The following is a 16,381-nucleotide window of genomic DNA, read 5'->3' on the forward strand; positions in this document are numbered from 1 at the left end:
CTGCGCGTCCGGAGCACGGAAAAGGCCACAGCAGTGAGAGGCCCGCGTACGGCAAAAAAAAAAAAAAAAAAAAAAAAAAAAACCTATCTTTATTCCTCCCACTGATTAACCTTAGAGCAAGAAAACCAACAACTTCGCTGTAGTCCATGTTGATAATGCAGCAGTTAGATCTTTCCTAAGACACTTATGACTGGTGTGGCTGGTAAGGGAAACAATAAGGGGGAAAAAAAGTCTGGCAAATTTCTCCACTAAGAAATCGGCAAAAACTAATTATCTTCAGAACAACATTAACTGTCATCCACAATTCCGTTTTACTGACTTACTAAAAAATATAACCAAAACTCCAGCATCATTTTAATTACTCTCTCTTCCATATTGCTTTTAGTATTATGAGTTGGCCTCTGCCGAATAAAAGCCATGGATGAAGATTAGGTTCTTATTCTACACCACAGGGAGAATTTCCAGTACCTAAGAGCTTCCTTAATGCCTTTACTGATGCAAACTAAAGAGAAATAAATGGTGGTTTCTTTTAATGTTAGACCACTATTTTAAATACCACAAAAATTAAATTAATTGATTACAATGGCAATCAAAACCACCAAACTGAAGAAAAAGTAAGAACTATGGGGAAAAAAAATCAGATAATATGATATTTTGAATACAGCCGACAGTCTGCCATCTTCCTCCCCCATTTCTTAACCTAATTTGTTAAATGCAATGACAAGTGCAGAAAACTTATTGAGAGCTGTTCGCTGGAATTTATGAGCAGTGGCGAGAACAAAAACTCTTAGATTATTGTGGTTTTGTCAACATGAGATAACAGTCACTGTTGCAAGACAGCATACGCTGTATGAGCAGACTCAGATGCACAGTAGGCACTTAAATATTTGTGTAGTAATCTGCAAAGCAAGAGGAGGAACACAGAATTTTCGGGCTTGAAGAGATTTTAGAAATAATAAAACTCGACCCCTTCATTTTGCTGAGAAGACCAAGGCTCAGCGAGTTTAATTCAACTGCCTAAGATGAAATTAAAAGTCAAGTCCCACTTTTAATATTCATTAACTGGTAAATTTCTTAATGCTTGCTCATTAGATTAAAATCTGGTTAACTTACCTTTGAGATTGGCAAGAGTCATCTTGACACACAACTTTTTAGGAGCATTGTTCAGTGGTAGAAAAGAAGTTAACTAAACAGGATTGACATTTATACAGGGAAGCCTCTGGGCATAAAGTCTTCCCCTGATAATGTGAATGTGTATGGGTGAGAGAAAAGAGTTACTCATTTGAACCTCATCAAGGGAGCTTCTAACTTGGATTAAATAAGCTGAGACCTGCTTAATCATCACAATACACTGATAAAAAGGAGAGTCAGAGGGTCTGAGTCTATTTATCTGTTCTTCGCATTGTCCTGGAGAGGGGATGCTTTGATGCTGGTCAGAGATATCCCCAAAGTGAAGAAGTCAATTCATCAAACTACCACTTAACCACTACTTGACAGAATCCCTATCAAGAACATTTTACACTGCATTCTGGTTTTTATTTGCCAAGAGGACCTAAGAAGTAGTACTGAGCACCTTCAAATGACTGGTCCAGCTCACCCTGCCAACTCCCTCCCTGCTTATCAAGACTGACCTAATACATTTCATCACCCATTTTTTTTTTTCTCATAAAAGCAAGCATCAGACTTTAAGTTTGATGAATGGCCCAGGAACATCCCCAATATCTTGTATGTTCCTAGTCTGTTCTAAATTTTTAAAATCTGGTTCTAAACTTTTGCCTGTTTTACCATTGCCCATTTCCCCATGGCTTCTTCAATATTCAACCTTTGGATCCCTGCTTTTGGCTTCTTCCTCTAATAACTGAACTTCCACTCAACTGGCTTCCTGGTTTCCCTGGCTTAATTTGCCTTTCTGATATCAGCTTCTTATGTTGTCTTAGATGAAGGCTCTATTCTCCCACCTGGGCAGAGATCCCACTGTAACCCCTTGCTGTTGTCTGACAGCGCCAACTTCAGTTCCCCAGCAGAGGTCATAGGCAAGGGGCAGGGCTGGATTCCAATATCTACGGTAAATTGAAGAACTGGCAATCCATTTAATAAATTAATCTCTTAATGTAAATTAATTTCTTAACATTTTATATATCAGGGCATCTCAAAGACCTAACTAGTGATGATACCTGCTGACCTAACCTAACCTGTGTTTTATTTATTTTTTATTGCCGTAGCAAAAAGCCCCCTGCACTTCCTTCCCATCCTAAACTATTTTCCGAGCCCACCAAAGAGGAGTAAACAAAGAGGAGTTTCTAGGGTCTGAGCCCTTTTGGATGGACTGTGAAACTCTCTGCTTAATGGCCCGTCAAACTCTTCTATGATGTGACAAGATAGTGGAAAGGGCTCTTTTGGTTCAGGAGCTTAAAAGAGAAGGGAGTAGCATCCAGATGTTACTGTCAGGGAGAACGTATGGTAGAGGCAATGGAAAAAAGGGGTCTTCATCCTGACTCTGATTTGAGCATAGTTCTTACGCCTAGGAAGTGCCAGCGCTGGGGACCAGGAAAAGGACTGCCTGGAGGGGCACTGGGTAAGCCCCTAGAAACAGTGGCAAGCCTACAGTGCTCATGCCCTTACTGTGACCAGGACAGGTCACTCCCCGGGACTGCCTGTCCCACTGCCACAGTGGAAGTCTCCCTTGCGTGTGCCCGTGTGTGCCCCCAGGTCCTTACTCACTATTCACCTGGTCACCACGTGAGGACACACCGCAGCAACAAGCCAGGATGTTTGTAAGCTCCAAGGAACCACCTTACCCCTAAGCGGGTGAGGGAACAGACAAGGTCCTGGACTTGAGCGAAGAACTAGGGTGACTCAGTATGCCCTAAATTAGGGTTAAAAGGGACTAAACCGTGCTGTTATATTTGGTCAGAGATCTCAGTTTTTAAGAGCCTCATCACTCTTATATGAACAGGTAAAATCAGGTTTCACGTTTCGCAGAATGATCCCCAAATCCTGGAACTTCTGAGGAAGGTAAAGACACATCTTACTACTTTTACCATTTCTTAACTGCAAGAGTAAGAAACAGAGAAAAGGACCAGACTTATGCAGGATTAGGGAACACCCAAGGATAAGGGCTTGACTGTCCCCCTGGTTATGTTGGTGAGTAACAGAAAACAGAACTATGCCTCAGGAGAGGATGTCAAAGCGGCCAAATGGAATTAACCTAGAGGTTTCAGTCTCACCAATGGCTTTGTCATCTCCCTCTCTGCTCCCTTCAATACATGGGTCTACTTTTAACTGGTACTAATGTCCTGCCAATCAGTCTATGCCCCTACAGAGCTGGGACTCATCATCCTCTTTACATACAATACTTCTAACTCTGACGTCCACTGCATGGGCATGGACCCCTGCCTACTTATTCTGGGGGTGGAGTTTGGGAGTCTCTAACCCTGATGAACTTACACACTTTAAGCACACACAGCAATGCCTTCTTTCCCTTCACTGTCCTGAAACAGTTACAGGCAGAGCCATTCTACTGTAGACCAGATTCAAAGTCTGATCATTTTGAACCTTAGCGATGGGAAGTGCTACTTCTCCACAGCTGATTCTGTAAATTTGGTCGGGGGCAAAGAAACAGCGCTGGGGGCTCTCATGCATTATTACATTTGCTTGTGTACATGTGTATTTATTGGGAATGAGAAGAGCAGGCATTCTGACTGAGTCTGTATCAGGCCTATCTTCCATTTGTTAACTTGGCTAGGCTATAACACACCTTCCAGGAGGAATTCAAAAGGTCTGTTGGGATGGGGGTATAGTTAGCTGGGCTAAGGTCACCCATAGAAAGGTTAGGGGCAATTCTTGCAAGCTGAAAGGATCCATACAAATGATCTCCTTTCACCTATATTACCCAAAGCGCACTGCTCTTTATGTGGATTTTCCAGCAATGGCAACAACAACAAAATAACCAAACAGCTCCTGTATGCAGTAAGCCACTTCTTTTCAATTGAATTTCGAGTAGGTAATTTGATTTCATCTCAGTACTTGTCCAGCTCCCTTTTAGTTACCAAGATCAAAGGAGACATTCTTACAGACTGACAAGTAGGTGCGATTTATAAACTGTAAACTTATCAGTTTAAAATAACCTAGTAGGAAAACAACTAATTTCTAGCATGACAACAGATTTATTCTAGCAGGTAGAGATCTCTTTGTACTCCTGAAGCTGTCAAGTTTTTCAGAAGAACTCATAAGGCAAACAGAGTGAAAAGCTATTTCCAGATGATTCATACACAGACTCAGTACTTTTCCTGACTTGCTCCAGGACCCTCACCATCCAGCATATATACACCAGTGTCTCCTGGGTGGACACAAGGCCCATAATAGAAAAGACAGCTTAAAAGTGGCTTTTGTACTAATGCTGGCTTGAGCTCCAGGCCGCATGCTTGTCTTCACCACCTATTTTGTGCCACTGCAGGCAGCAGAGGGGAAAGCTTGGACTTGGGCTCTGGAGTCAGATTGACCTGGCCCTGCTTTAGAAAACTGTGTGATCTTGGGCACAGTCCTTAACCCTCTCTAAACTTCATATTTATCACCTCTTAAGGGGGAATAGTAACAGTACCCACTTTGTAGAGTTGTTGTGAGGGTAACAGAGATCGTTAAAGGACATTGAATTTAATTAACCTGTAGCACAATCAATGTTAGCTATCACAATAAAAATATGTAAATATTATTATTATTTCAGAATTCTTAAGGAAGCAAAAAAGAGGAGAGGGGAAGAAGTGGGAGGAAAAAAATGCCTTTGAAGTTTCATTAGAATCCAGGGGAAGTGTGGGATGGAGAAAGAAAGAAGAATGTTTGTCGCAGGTTATGAGTCCATGAGTCCAAAGCTTTCCATAATTATTGCAAAGGCTTGGGAATTACAAGAGATGTGAGAGTCTGCATTCATGAAGTCACTGTGATTATAACAAAACAGCACTAGAATCTACCACATAACTGAAGTGCTAAGTCATGAGTACACTTTGGTCAAGATAGGACATGCAACTTTCTATTACCCCTAAGAATTGCCTTTGTAATTGCTGGGCAGGTCTAAGATGTTATAGTATTCCAGAGAAGCAGTCCCCAAAGGAGAGCAGTGCACCCAAGGAGGTACAGGATGATCCACTGGCGTGGAGGGAGAAAATATCAGAACTTCTATTTTTGTTGACTTATTTTTTTCAATTAATTTTTATTGGAGTAGAGTTGCTTTACAATGTTGTGTTAGTTTCTACTGTACAGCAAAGTGAATCAGCTATGTGTATATATATATATCCCCTCTTTTTTGGATTGTTGATTTTTTAACCCATCCTTTAAACATTTCTAACTTTTGTTTATATGTTAGAAACCATATACTAAAATACTTGTTTGTAATTTATAAATATATTTATCATATAGTATATTTATAAACATACAAATATTACAGGCTCATGATCAAACCTTTGGAGAATCACGACCCAGCATCTGGAGAAGGCTAATTCAGTGCATTACGCATATTTCAAATACTCAGCATGGGTGCACACACACACAAAGCTATCACCTCTTCCCTGTCCTCTGTAAGCGTTGGCCATTGTAACCAAAAAAATGGCCTTGGTTGTCAGTCCAAAGGGAAAGGTACTTTGGCAAATAAGAAGGATCTATTACTCCCTTAAACTCTCCCATTATTTGGGCAATAATTGACTCTTACATGCTCCAGCTCCCTGGTGGCCATGCTAACAACCTATCCTGGCCTTTCCATGTTGCTTTGAGTCTAGCTAAGCATGACTTGACCACCACCCACCTTGCTCTCTAGAAAGTTTTAAAACCAGTCTTCCAATTCTGCAAAAATTATAAAACTGACCTAAACAAATAACTATTGGAGTTGCTGTCAGGGCCAAGGATTATGCGACCTCACTATCACAACAAAGGTCTTTTGATGTCCCTTTCTTGGTAATACTCTTGGTGCCCAATAAATACATAGCAATGGAAGGAAGAGGGGCTGTCTGTGAGATCTTGACCCATGCCAGGGTCATCACTAGCTTTATAGCAAATATCTTTTGAATTAAATGCTTTAACTCTCCTATTGCTCAAATAACAGGTTGAGACTCTTACTTTTGCTTTCAATAAGTCTTAGAGGAAAAGTCAACCCACACGATTCAGAGGGGAAGAACAGAGTCATACAGCAAACAATATACAGGGAAGGAATACTGTATTACCTTCCCTGCATCCCTCCCCTGCTACTTGGGGTAACAGCATCACAACTGAACTTTTCTCCTCTCATGCATGTCTTTCTGAAGTGTCAGTGAAGGTGCCCCACCCAGGATGCATATGACCCAAGAAAAGTCAGACTCTTGTTGGAAATTTTGAATGGACTAACTCAAGTGCAGGAAAGTGGTGGGAGCTGAGTTATTCAGATGGAGGCACCCTGAAGAGTCTGCACATGAGTCCTTGCTGACTTGAGCCTGAAGGATGCTAAGGTTCCCAACCATCTGTGGGAGATAGCAAAAATGGCCACAGATTCTTCCTTTCTCTCTCCATGCTCTTGGGCAGTCCCCCACACCCCCGCCACATTGACTCTGAGCTAGGGCATGTGATTTGCTTTAGTCAAGATCAAATATATCACTAGCAGAAACTTGAAAAGTGCTTGCATGCTGCGGCTTGCCCTCTTTTGCTCTACTTGGAACCCTGAGACCATCATTCAAACAAGCCTACAGGGAGATGAGTGACCACATGGAGAAGTAAGGCACCCTAGCCAACCAGGCAGCTGATTGCAGACGCATGAGTGAGCGCCTAAGGAGATCAGCTCAGCCTAGTATAGACAGGGAATTGCTCATGCTTGCCCAGATTGCTGATTTGCAGCATCTTGAGCTAATAAACAGATGGTTGTTTAGGGGGGCCACTAGTTTTCAGGGTGGTTTGTAACATAGTAAAAGCTGATACACCAACTTCCTGAAGCTTGAGTTTTCAGCTTTTCTTCTGATTCTGTAAACAACTATATCCTTAAAATAAATTCCTTTCACTTAAAGGTAGTACAGTTGGCTTCTGTTCCTTGCAATCCAAGCTCCTTAGCAACCAGGCGGAAGACAGATGAAAAGATCTTTGTAGGAACTATGCGCAAACAGAAATTCCTAGAACCTTCCAAACTTGTCTGGCTATTGAGCAAAAATATTTCCATTTTACTGCTCCTCTTTACTCTCCCTTACTCTTTTCACAAGGAAATAGAACAGTATTCTTCTTGCTTATATAATACAAGACACTTACTTCAAACTCTGTAAGTTTGGAAGGAAGGAATTTTAAGACTCTTATCCCTAGAATTGTCATCTTTGGCCCAGGTCACCCTAGGCATAAACAGGTAGGAAGTGGATAGGCCCTGACTGCACTGTCAAGTGGTCAAAGAGTATGGACTCTGGCTTCAGGCTGGTTCATATCCTGGCTGTTCCACCTCCTAGCTCTGTGACCTTGGGCAAGTTACTTAATGCAGGCTTCAGTTCCCTCAACTCTAAAATGGAGATAATAATAGTACTTACCTCTTAAGTTGTGGTGAGGACTGAGTTAATGTATTTAATGTTTGCAGAGCAAACATTATATAAATATTTAGTAGTGTTATTATCACAATTATTCCTTAAAGTCCAGGTACCCTTGGGGAAGATTTTGAAAAGAGACATTTGGCATTGTGGGAACTTTGATAAAGCCACAGAACAGAAGGTTTTATTTCTAGTCCTGGCTCTGCCGGCAACCCCCTGTGGTCTTGGGTAAGTCTCTCTGTGCCATTTCCCCATTTAACATGGGATAATCATAATCCCCGTTCTAGTTTGGAAGCAAATATGAAATAACACATGTACACATGCTTCTAAACATTCAGAAGCGCTCAACCACTGTTTGCTAAGGCCTGTGATTACTTTTCACATAGTGAGGTCGTTTTAGGTTCCAAGTGAGTCCTATAATTCTTCACGCTGCGTGAGTGGGTCTGAGGTGGGCAGTGATTGCATTTTAGAGGTAGAAGACCATAAAAATGCAGAAAGCAGTCTTGGAATAAACACTTATTTACAAAGATATTAAACCAGAACTTGTGTGTTGAGAGGCTTGGTTACACATCAGATCGAAGAGGCCGTGGCCTTTTCAAAAGTCTCCCAGAAACTGTTAAGTGTTTCTAAGAAAGGAAATGAAATGCACTGTCAGTTCAGTACATCCTGAACTGACAGATGTCCTTTAATTGACTTGCTCCTCAACTGTCCCAGGGACCGAGGTTGAGTGTTCTTTGCCTCAGCTGGGGACAACCCAAGGTTTAAGGCCCACAGAACCTAATGTACTCCCACGTGAGTTCATTTTAAAACAAACCATTTTCATGAATGTTCCAGTCACCAAGTTCTAAAGTAAATAAATTTTGTTTCTATAATACAAAGAAGGTAAAACTTTTTGATAATTTTAAGAAAGACGTTGTATTTTAGAAAACTTGGATTGTGCAGAAACACATACTGACAATTGAAAGCACCTGAACCTTGCTGCCACCTGAGATGACTGATGTCACCATCATAGAGAGCTTCCTTCAAGCTCTCTCACTCTGCATGTAACACATTCACGAACACACACCTCTCCACCAAGTAGGGATTATTCTGCATATGCAGTTTTAGGGCCTAGGTGTTTTGGCTTAATGTTCTCAGATGAGCATTTTCATGGGACACCATTCAAAACAAGTAAGTGCCAGTCGCTGTTGGCAGGATCTGCCGGAGCTGTTAGTATGAGCATCATGTTTGCTAAAAGAGTTTGGACTGCAGAGCATGAAAATATATGAATTCCAGTTCACACAGTCAATGTCTAGCCGCCTCAGGGGGGATGTGCAGAAAAGGAATAAGAAAGTATGACACTGGATGAAGGATGATCAATGCTGATGATTTGTTTCATGAAGTAAATTTGACTCCTGTTGACATTTAAAGTCAGGGACTGCAGTAGACAGGGATGAGGTAATGGGATTAGGACTTCTATCTCCAAACCTAAAGCTTCTTGCCCCCGCTGTGACACACAGAGATGTTGACAAACACGCTGCCTTCCATTCTGTAAAAACAGTAACCTTTGTGTCCTCACTGAGGGCTTTTCCTGGGGGTCATAATGAATCTTTTCTGCAGCTGGACACACAGCCGGCTGATCAGTACACGTGGTTACTTGTTGCCTCTTCTTCTTTGCATATATGACAGAAGTCAAGTGAAGGACATAAAGCCAGAAGCATCAGCCCACCTCTAAGCCAGAACCTCAGTTACATCATAGGGTGGGGTGCACAACCTAAGACACTGAGGTTTGCTGCCTCAGTGACTTTTTAAAAGCATGCCATATAGCATAGGAATTGCTATCCTATCTTTAAGAGCAGACTGTGGTAAATACACTAGTCAGCATGGATTTAATAAAGGTTATTAGCAAATAAAGAATAAATAGTCCCAAAAATATTTAAAGAGGAAGAATGTACTCTAAATCCTTAAGATTTCTGATTAAGAGGGGTTAGGAGTGTGTATGAGGAGATAGGTACAACATGTCTTTAGAATCAGGGCGAAACTGAGTCAGGGAAAGAGATCGTTATGGTGTTAGTTTTTCTTCAAAGCATTTAATTTGGGGTTGGATTATCTAACCCTACAGAGCCCATGGTGACTTTTGGAGTGTGTCTGGAGTACTCTGGTGATTTCAGGAGTAGACTTTGGGTTTTAGGGCAGGAGAGGTTGCTGGAAGGAGAGAGGATAATAGCTCACCATGGCCACCACCTCCATCCAAGACAACAGCAGTGGCAAAGCTGACACTCACCAGTCACGTATCACATGTCATGTATCACCTGTCAGGTGCTCTGCCTAGGCCTGTACCAAAACCATCTCATTTGATCCCGGAGACACCTACATGAGGTAGGTCCTACCATCATCCCTATTCTATTGATGGGGACACAGGCATAGAGGTTAGATGACTAAATCAATGTCACAGACAAGCAAGTGGTGGCATTAGGACCTAAACCCTGGAGGTTCGAATTCACAACCCTCAGCTTGACCCTCCCGTATACTGCAGCTCAATGTCTTTAGAACTATCTAATCTTGAACAAGTAACCCAATTTCTGTCTCAGTTTCCTCGCTTTTAAAGAGGATAATAATCATCTAGTCTATCTACCACAGTACGGCTGTGAGGACCAAATGAGACACGTGAATGCATGCGATTGCCATTTGTAGAATATGGCATGCTCTACAGTTTAAATTATTTTCATTATTACTGATGAAAGGAAGAGAAAGAGAGTACTGATTTCTTCATTTTGAGGGTTTGGGTTTTCTATTTTGGCTTAGTATAAAAGTTTTAATTTTTTTTTTTTTTTTTGCGGTACTCGGGCCTCTCACCGCTGTGGCCTCTCCCGTTGCGGAGCACAGGCTCCGCACGCGCAGGCTCAGCGGCCGTGGCTCACAGGCCCAGCCGCTCCGCGGCACGCGGGATCCCCCCGGACCGGGGCACGAACCCGCGTCCCCCGCATCGGCAGGCGGACTCTCAACCACTGCGCCACAGGGAAGCCCTAAAAGTTTTAATTTTAACAATCAACATAAGGCAATGAAAATAACTGATATGCACTAGTAGGTACATTAAGTATTGATAAAAAGCAGAAAACACTCCCTGTATCAGGAACCTGTGATTAAGAAAGAAAAAAAAAATAGTGATTATTTTGACAGGACAGTGACTTAGAATAGCTCCTTGGGGGGCTTGGTAGCTCTGGTGATAAAGCTCCTCTAACTGCTGGCGGACAAGTGACACTTCCCTTTCCGGAAATGGAAATGAACTCTCAAGGATTTGTGACTCTCCAGATAATGACTTCCTGCTCCACAAAAACAAAGCTCAGCCGCTGAAAATAACAACCTATCTCTGGTCCCTATTCAACATCCTAGGGCTGCCATTCTTAGTCTGGTCTGAAGGAGGCTTCTCCAGCTCCAGGCCTCTAAAGCCTCACTGTTCCAGAGATAGACAAAAATGCCAGAATTTAAAAGCCAAGGTTAGAAAGAGCCACCTCTGGGCAAAGTCACGCTGCACTCAGACTTGATCTGTTGGAAGTCATTCAACTCCCAAGCAGGCCTGGAGTCCCTGGTCCATACCTCTATCACAGCACCCACAGGCAGGATCTCTTTGTGTTTATTTTCCAAATATGGCCAGTTAAGTTCCTAGAGAAGAGAAGCTACATAAAAGCCTTTTGAACTGAATTGCACTAGGGACTTCATCTAGGAACCCAGTGTTGGAACAGAGGGAAAAATGAGCCTCTCCTGAAATTAAATGATAAAAGGATCAACAAAGAAGAGTTTAGTCATCCACCATTAAATGGTTTGTGAATGTGCTGCTCTCAGAGATTTAGGAAACACCTAAAACCAATCAAAGGCGACTTGGATATAATTTCAGAATGATTTGATAGGAGTGAGTCTAAAGTCTAAAGTCTACTATTCATAATCTAATTACATAGAAGTTTAAAAACTTTTTTTAAACACAAATAATCCATTCCATTGAAGAAAATTTACAAAATACAGAAAAGTGAAAAAAATAATAAAAAGCACCCAAAGTTCCACCTTTACCACCAAAATATGAGACATCTGAGCTGTTATGAAGGTTGATGAAGGAGAAAATGAAAATAACAGCCAGAAGTGTTCAAAAGTTAACTGTCATGTGACACGAAACCATGTATAGTACTAGGATCTGGTGGTCACTTTCATATACATGCCTGGACTTCTGTCCTCTCAGGCAACTCCTCTTCACCTCTCAGGAATATTATGAAAGTTACCCATACATGCACAGAATAGTGCTATACAAGAATATACTGTGACACCATCTCAAAAAATTAAGAAAAGGTATCTAGTAAAATTTAATACCCATTAGTGATAAAAACTTTCAGCATACTAGGAATGGAAGAGAACTCCTCCCTCTGATAAAGGGCATGTATCGCAGAAAGCTCAGCTAACATCATAATGGTGAAATACTGAATGCCTTCATCCAAGCTCACCGCTCTGTTCCATATTGTACTAGAGTCCTTCGGCATCGCAACAAGGTAATGAAAGGGAATAAAAGAAGCTATACGAATGGCCATATAGCACATGAAAACGTGCTCAACATCATTAGATACCAGGGAAGGGCAGATGAAGCTACAAGGAGATACTACACATCCACTAGAATGGCTTAGAAAGTGTGATAACAGAACACCACTACGGTGATAAACATAAGTGAACTATTTAGACATGCAGCAGCATAATGAATCATTAAACCACCGTCTGAATCTCAAGAGTCGTATCACACCGTCGCTCACCTTGGTTTCATTCATTCATTTAATCTCATACCAACCCTATAAAGTAGATACTATTATTATCCCTCTTTTAATAATGAAAAAGATTCATAGAGGAAAAGTAATCTCCAAGATTATATTAGTTCATTCAATATTTACTGAGCACATACTGTTTGGTCGCAGGCAGTGTAGCGTGTGCTTGAGGATATGTTAGCAAAACTAGACCCAGTCCTTCCTCTATACAATACTGCCAGGTAATATGATGGGCCTGTCATGAAAAAAAACAAATGAGACCGTCACTACCTTTAAGCTCAGAGTCCAGCTGTACACCAGAAGCTAACACAACATTGTTAATCAACTATACTTTAATTAAAAAAAAATTTTTTTTAAAGAAGTTCAGAATCTAGCAGAAGAAACTGGCAGATAACATTTAAGGTGCAGTAAAAGCAATTACAACTTACAAATTAACACAAGCGTTCTTACAGGTATATGCAAAGTGCTATGTGTACTCAAAAAGGGAAATGACTGATAATTCTGCAGAGTTGATTGAAGCCGAACTGGCAAACATTTGAGCTGGTGATGTAACAACAGATAGAATGCCTTCAGGCACTGAGGTAGAGTGGAAGGACTTGATTTGTAACTAAATACACCTGGCTAAGATGCCTGCTCAGGACTTACATTTGTGAAATGTGAGTACCCAACAACTTGAAGGGTTGTTGTGAGAACTGGAAGTAATACCTGTAAAGATCTAAGCACATGCAGAAGAAACTCAATTCACAGTAGCTTTTAGTTTTGGAACAAATCACCGGTGACAGTCATCTTGCTAACATACATCTCCTGCTGTAAATTTATGTCAATCCCAGAAAGTCTCACCTCTCAATACAAGAATATGATTCACTTTCTGAGGCTGAAAAGCTCAAGACTATATCTTAAACCCATGGCAATCTGCTGGCTTTTGACCTTTCTCCTCATCTGAACATGACCTGAGCCCCAATGTATGAGACTGTGGGTTAAGTAGAGTTGGCTGTCTCAGTTAGACTGGGTTATGGAGGGTTAGAGGCTGGGACCCAGAAACATTCGGACCAGTGGGAGTAGCAGCCGACTCTGCACTGTGCCTCTTTGCACAAAACCGCTCAGAACATGCACTTTATCAGCTGTCTCCTCTGTGCCCAGCTCACGGCAACGCTCGCTTTAATCTGCATCAGATACCCCTATCGGTCTACAAATTTCCAGAACAGGGGTTAGCAATAAGTATTAAATTAATCTGAGAGAGACAGCCCAGTAAGGGAAGGACCAAAATGGCAGAACTTTTTCCATACACAGAGGCTCTTCCCGTGGCGCCTGCATCCAAGATTTTAATATAGATAATGCAATAGGTCCAGTATCCTTCCTGGTGGCACAGCGCACAGGTTAGTGCGGCTGAATATTGAGGCATTTACAAAACAAGAGCTCAGAAGTTGTTTGCAAGGCTGACCAGCTCTTTATTGACATTTCCAGTCAGAGTAGAATAATTACAGCAAGAGCGACCTCTCCTAACCACATGGGTTTATATGTGCACAGCTGACTGACAAACTGACCCAGAAGGGTGTCTGCATGGTTTAATCATCAGGGCCAACACTGCAGACGACTCTACAAGGAGCACGGCACACGGAGAGAGAGCGGGCTCGCGCTGCGTCACAGCGCACAGCGGCTGTGGGCGGCGCTGGGCAAATTACGTAAAGCTCTCCAAGCCTCAGCTTCCTCGCCTATAAAGAGGGATGATGCCCTGCAGGATGCTGTGAGAGTTACATCATGTAGACAGGTGCCTGGCACAGCGCCTTGTGCGTAGTGGACACCTAGTAAATGGTCATTTCTGTTACTGTAACTAATGTAAGGCATGGTCATCTATAGTTTGCAGGGAGCCAGGGGAAAGATATATGCTAAGAGTGGATTGTTTTGTTGGATAGAGGTCATGTTAAACCTGTGTACATGGAGTTCAGTGAAGGGTGTGTGTGTGTGTGTGTGTGTGTGTGTGTTGATTATTTTATGTACTTTCCACACAACTCTTCAAAGCAAAAGGGACAGCAAATTGAAATCTGAGTCATTAGACCAGATGTTCCCCCAACTATTCTAGAAGCAAAAGATACATAACAGATAACAAGGAGAAAAATCCATTTATAATCCTAAGTGAAGAGTTAACATGGAGTAGTTTATACTGGCCAAAGGCTTACAGAAGTGAAACCTTAGGAAAGGAGTGGAAGGCTTTTGCCCTTCTGGGTGTGTGTGTGTGTGTGTGTGTGTGTGTGTGTGTGTGTGTGTGTGTGTGTGTGTGTGTGACACAGCGAGAGAGAGAGAGAGAGAGAGAATATTGAGAAGATGTACTAGGTGAGTGGAGGATATCAGAAGAGAAGGGAAAAAAAGCTTTGAGAAGAAACACATACATCTTGTTCCTAGACCATAAGCTATTTGAAGGCAAGGCCTCTGCTTTATTTTATTTCACTTTCAGCCCTGTTTTTAGTCACTGTTCCATGCTCCATCAGAATCTACCATAACGCCTGGCACCCAGCAGGCACTTGGTAAACATTTCCCGGACCAGGCGCTGCACTCTCGCTTGCAGGTGTGGCTGTGACTAAACACAGGAAAAGGAAGCCAGTGGTGGTGGTGAGGGACACTTGCCAAGCGGTGGCTCTGACACGCAGAAGTGCCCTTTGTCCCAGCAGTTGAGTCACTGTACCACCGCGCGCTGTGACAGGTTCCATTCACAACAACAATGACATGAGGTCATTCCCCCAACAAAGCAATAAACCCCAGATGGAGGCTCCAAATCCTAACACAGGTCACCCTCTACCCTAATGAGCAGATCAGACGCGTTAAATATTTTACCGTTCCACTCTGGACTAGGTGTTCCGTATACACTGCTCCCATTAATCCTCGTGACAACCCTATGGGAGGTAATAGTCATAGCTTACAGGTAAGAAAATGAAATTCACAGGGGTTAAGTAACCGGCCTGAGGTCAAATATTTCACCAGGTTTCAAACCAATGCCCTTTTCATATACTTGAAGTAGAATACACATACAGAAAGGTGCGCGTAAGTGTACGGCTAAATAAATTTTCACAAACTGAGCACATTCATGTAACCACCGCCCAGATAGGAAACAAGTCCCCTGTACTCCTTTTTCACCACTCCCTGCCTCCGATGGTAGCCAATACACTCACAACTCTATATGAGTTTTACCCAGAACACTCGACGACAATCTCTCCTTCCATTGAATCCTTAGGTTTTTCTTATGTGTACCACCCATCTGGAATTTCCCAATACTCTCTAGTAATGTCAACTATTTGTTCCTTTACGTATCTTGTCTTTTTAATTATTACTATAAATTCCTTGAGGCCAGGGTTTTTATACTTTTTTACATCCCCCTAGCACATCTAGTATGGAGCAATTACTCCAAAATACATGTACCTAACAGTTATTTTCTGCTTTCTACACACATCTGATGCTATTTTAAGCACTTTACCTGATTTCATTTAATCTTCCCAACAACCCAATCATCTATCTCCCTTTTCCATATGACAAAACTGAGGCATAAAGGAGTAACTGGCCCAAGGTCACACAAGGAGGGATGGAGTAAGGTTCAAACTCAGGCATCATTACTCCAGGGCATGCATGGATTGGAGGCCTTTCATGATTTTGTCCCCTTTTCATAAATTGTGTCCTAAAGTATAAAACACATGTAGAAAGAAACCCACATAAATCACACATTTAAAGTTCAACAAGTTTTCACAAAGTGAAGACACTTAGGTAACTTACAACCTAGATCAAGAGACAACATGGCTAACAGCCCGGAAGACCCTTTCACGCCCCATCCCAGTCACTAAATACCCCCCCAGGGTACCCACTATCCTGATTCCTAACACCATATATTAGTTTACCTGTTTTTAAACTATATAAATGAATCATACAGTATGTCCTCTTTATATTCATGAGAGTCATTCATTCTGTTGCATGTGGTATGATTAATGTGTATTTTGGTGTTGTATTCAATTGTGTGAATGTGACATAATTTATCCATTCTGGTGTTATTAGACAGTTGATCGATTCTAGATTTGCATAACTGTAGCTAGTGCTTCTGTGAAC

General features: G+C 41.9%; 1 protein-coding gene across 8 annotated transcripts in view; it reads right to left on the reverse strand.

The window, feature by feature from the left end:
* STON2 (stonin 2) overlaps nucleotides 1-16,381 on the reverse strand; it is a 153,063-nt gene that overhangs the window by 20,754 nt on the left and 115,928 nt on the right. The window contains exon 1 of one of the 8 annotated variants that reach the window (XM_028496259.1): nucleotides 12,433-12,476. The exons of the other annotated variants lie outside the window; for them this stretch is intronic. The gene's annotated coding sequence lies outside the window, so the exon portion shown is untranslated. Of the gene's footprint in view, nucleotides 1-12,432; nucleotides 12,477-16,381 lie in introns of those variants that run through there. 8 annotated transcript variants of the gene reach the window in all.

The sequence above is a fragment of the Physeter macrocephalus genome, chromosome 11, assembly GCF_002837175.3.
Source record: "Physeter macrocephalus isolate SW-GA chromosome 11, ASM283717v5, whole genome shotgun sequence".
Lineage (NCBI taxonomy): Eukaryota > Metazoa > Chordata > Mammalia > Artiodactyla > Physeteridae > Physeter > Physeter macrocephalus.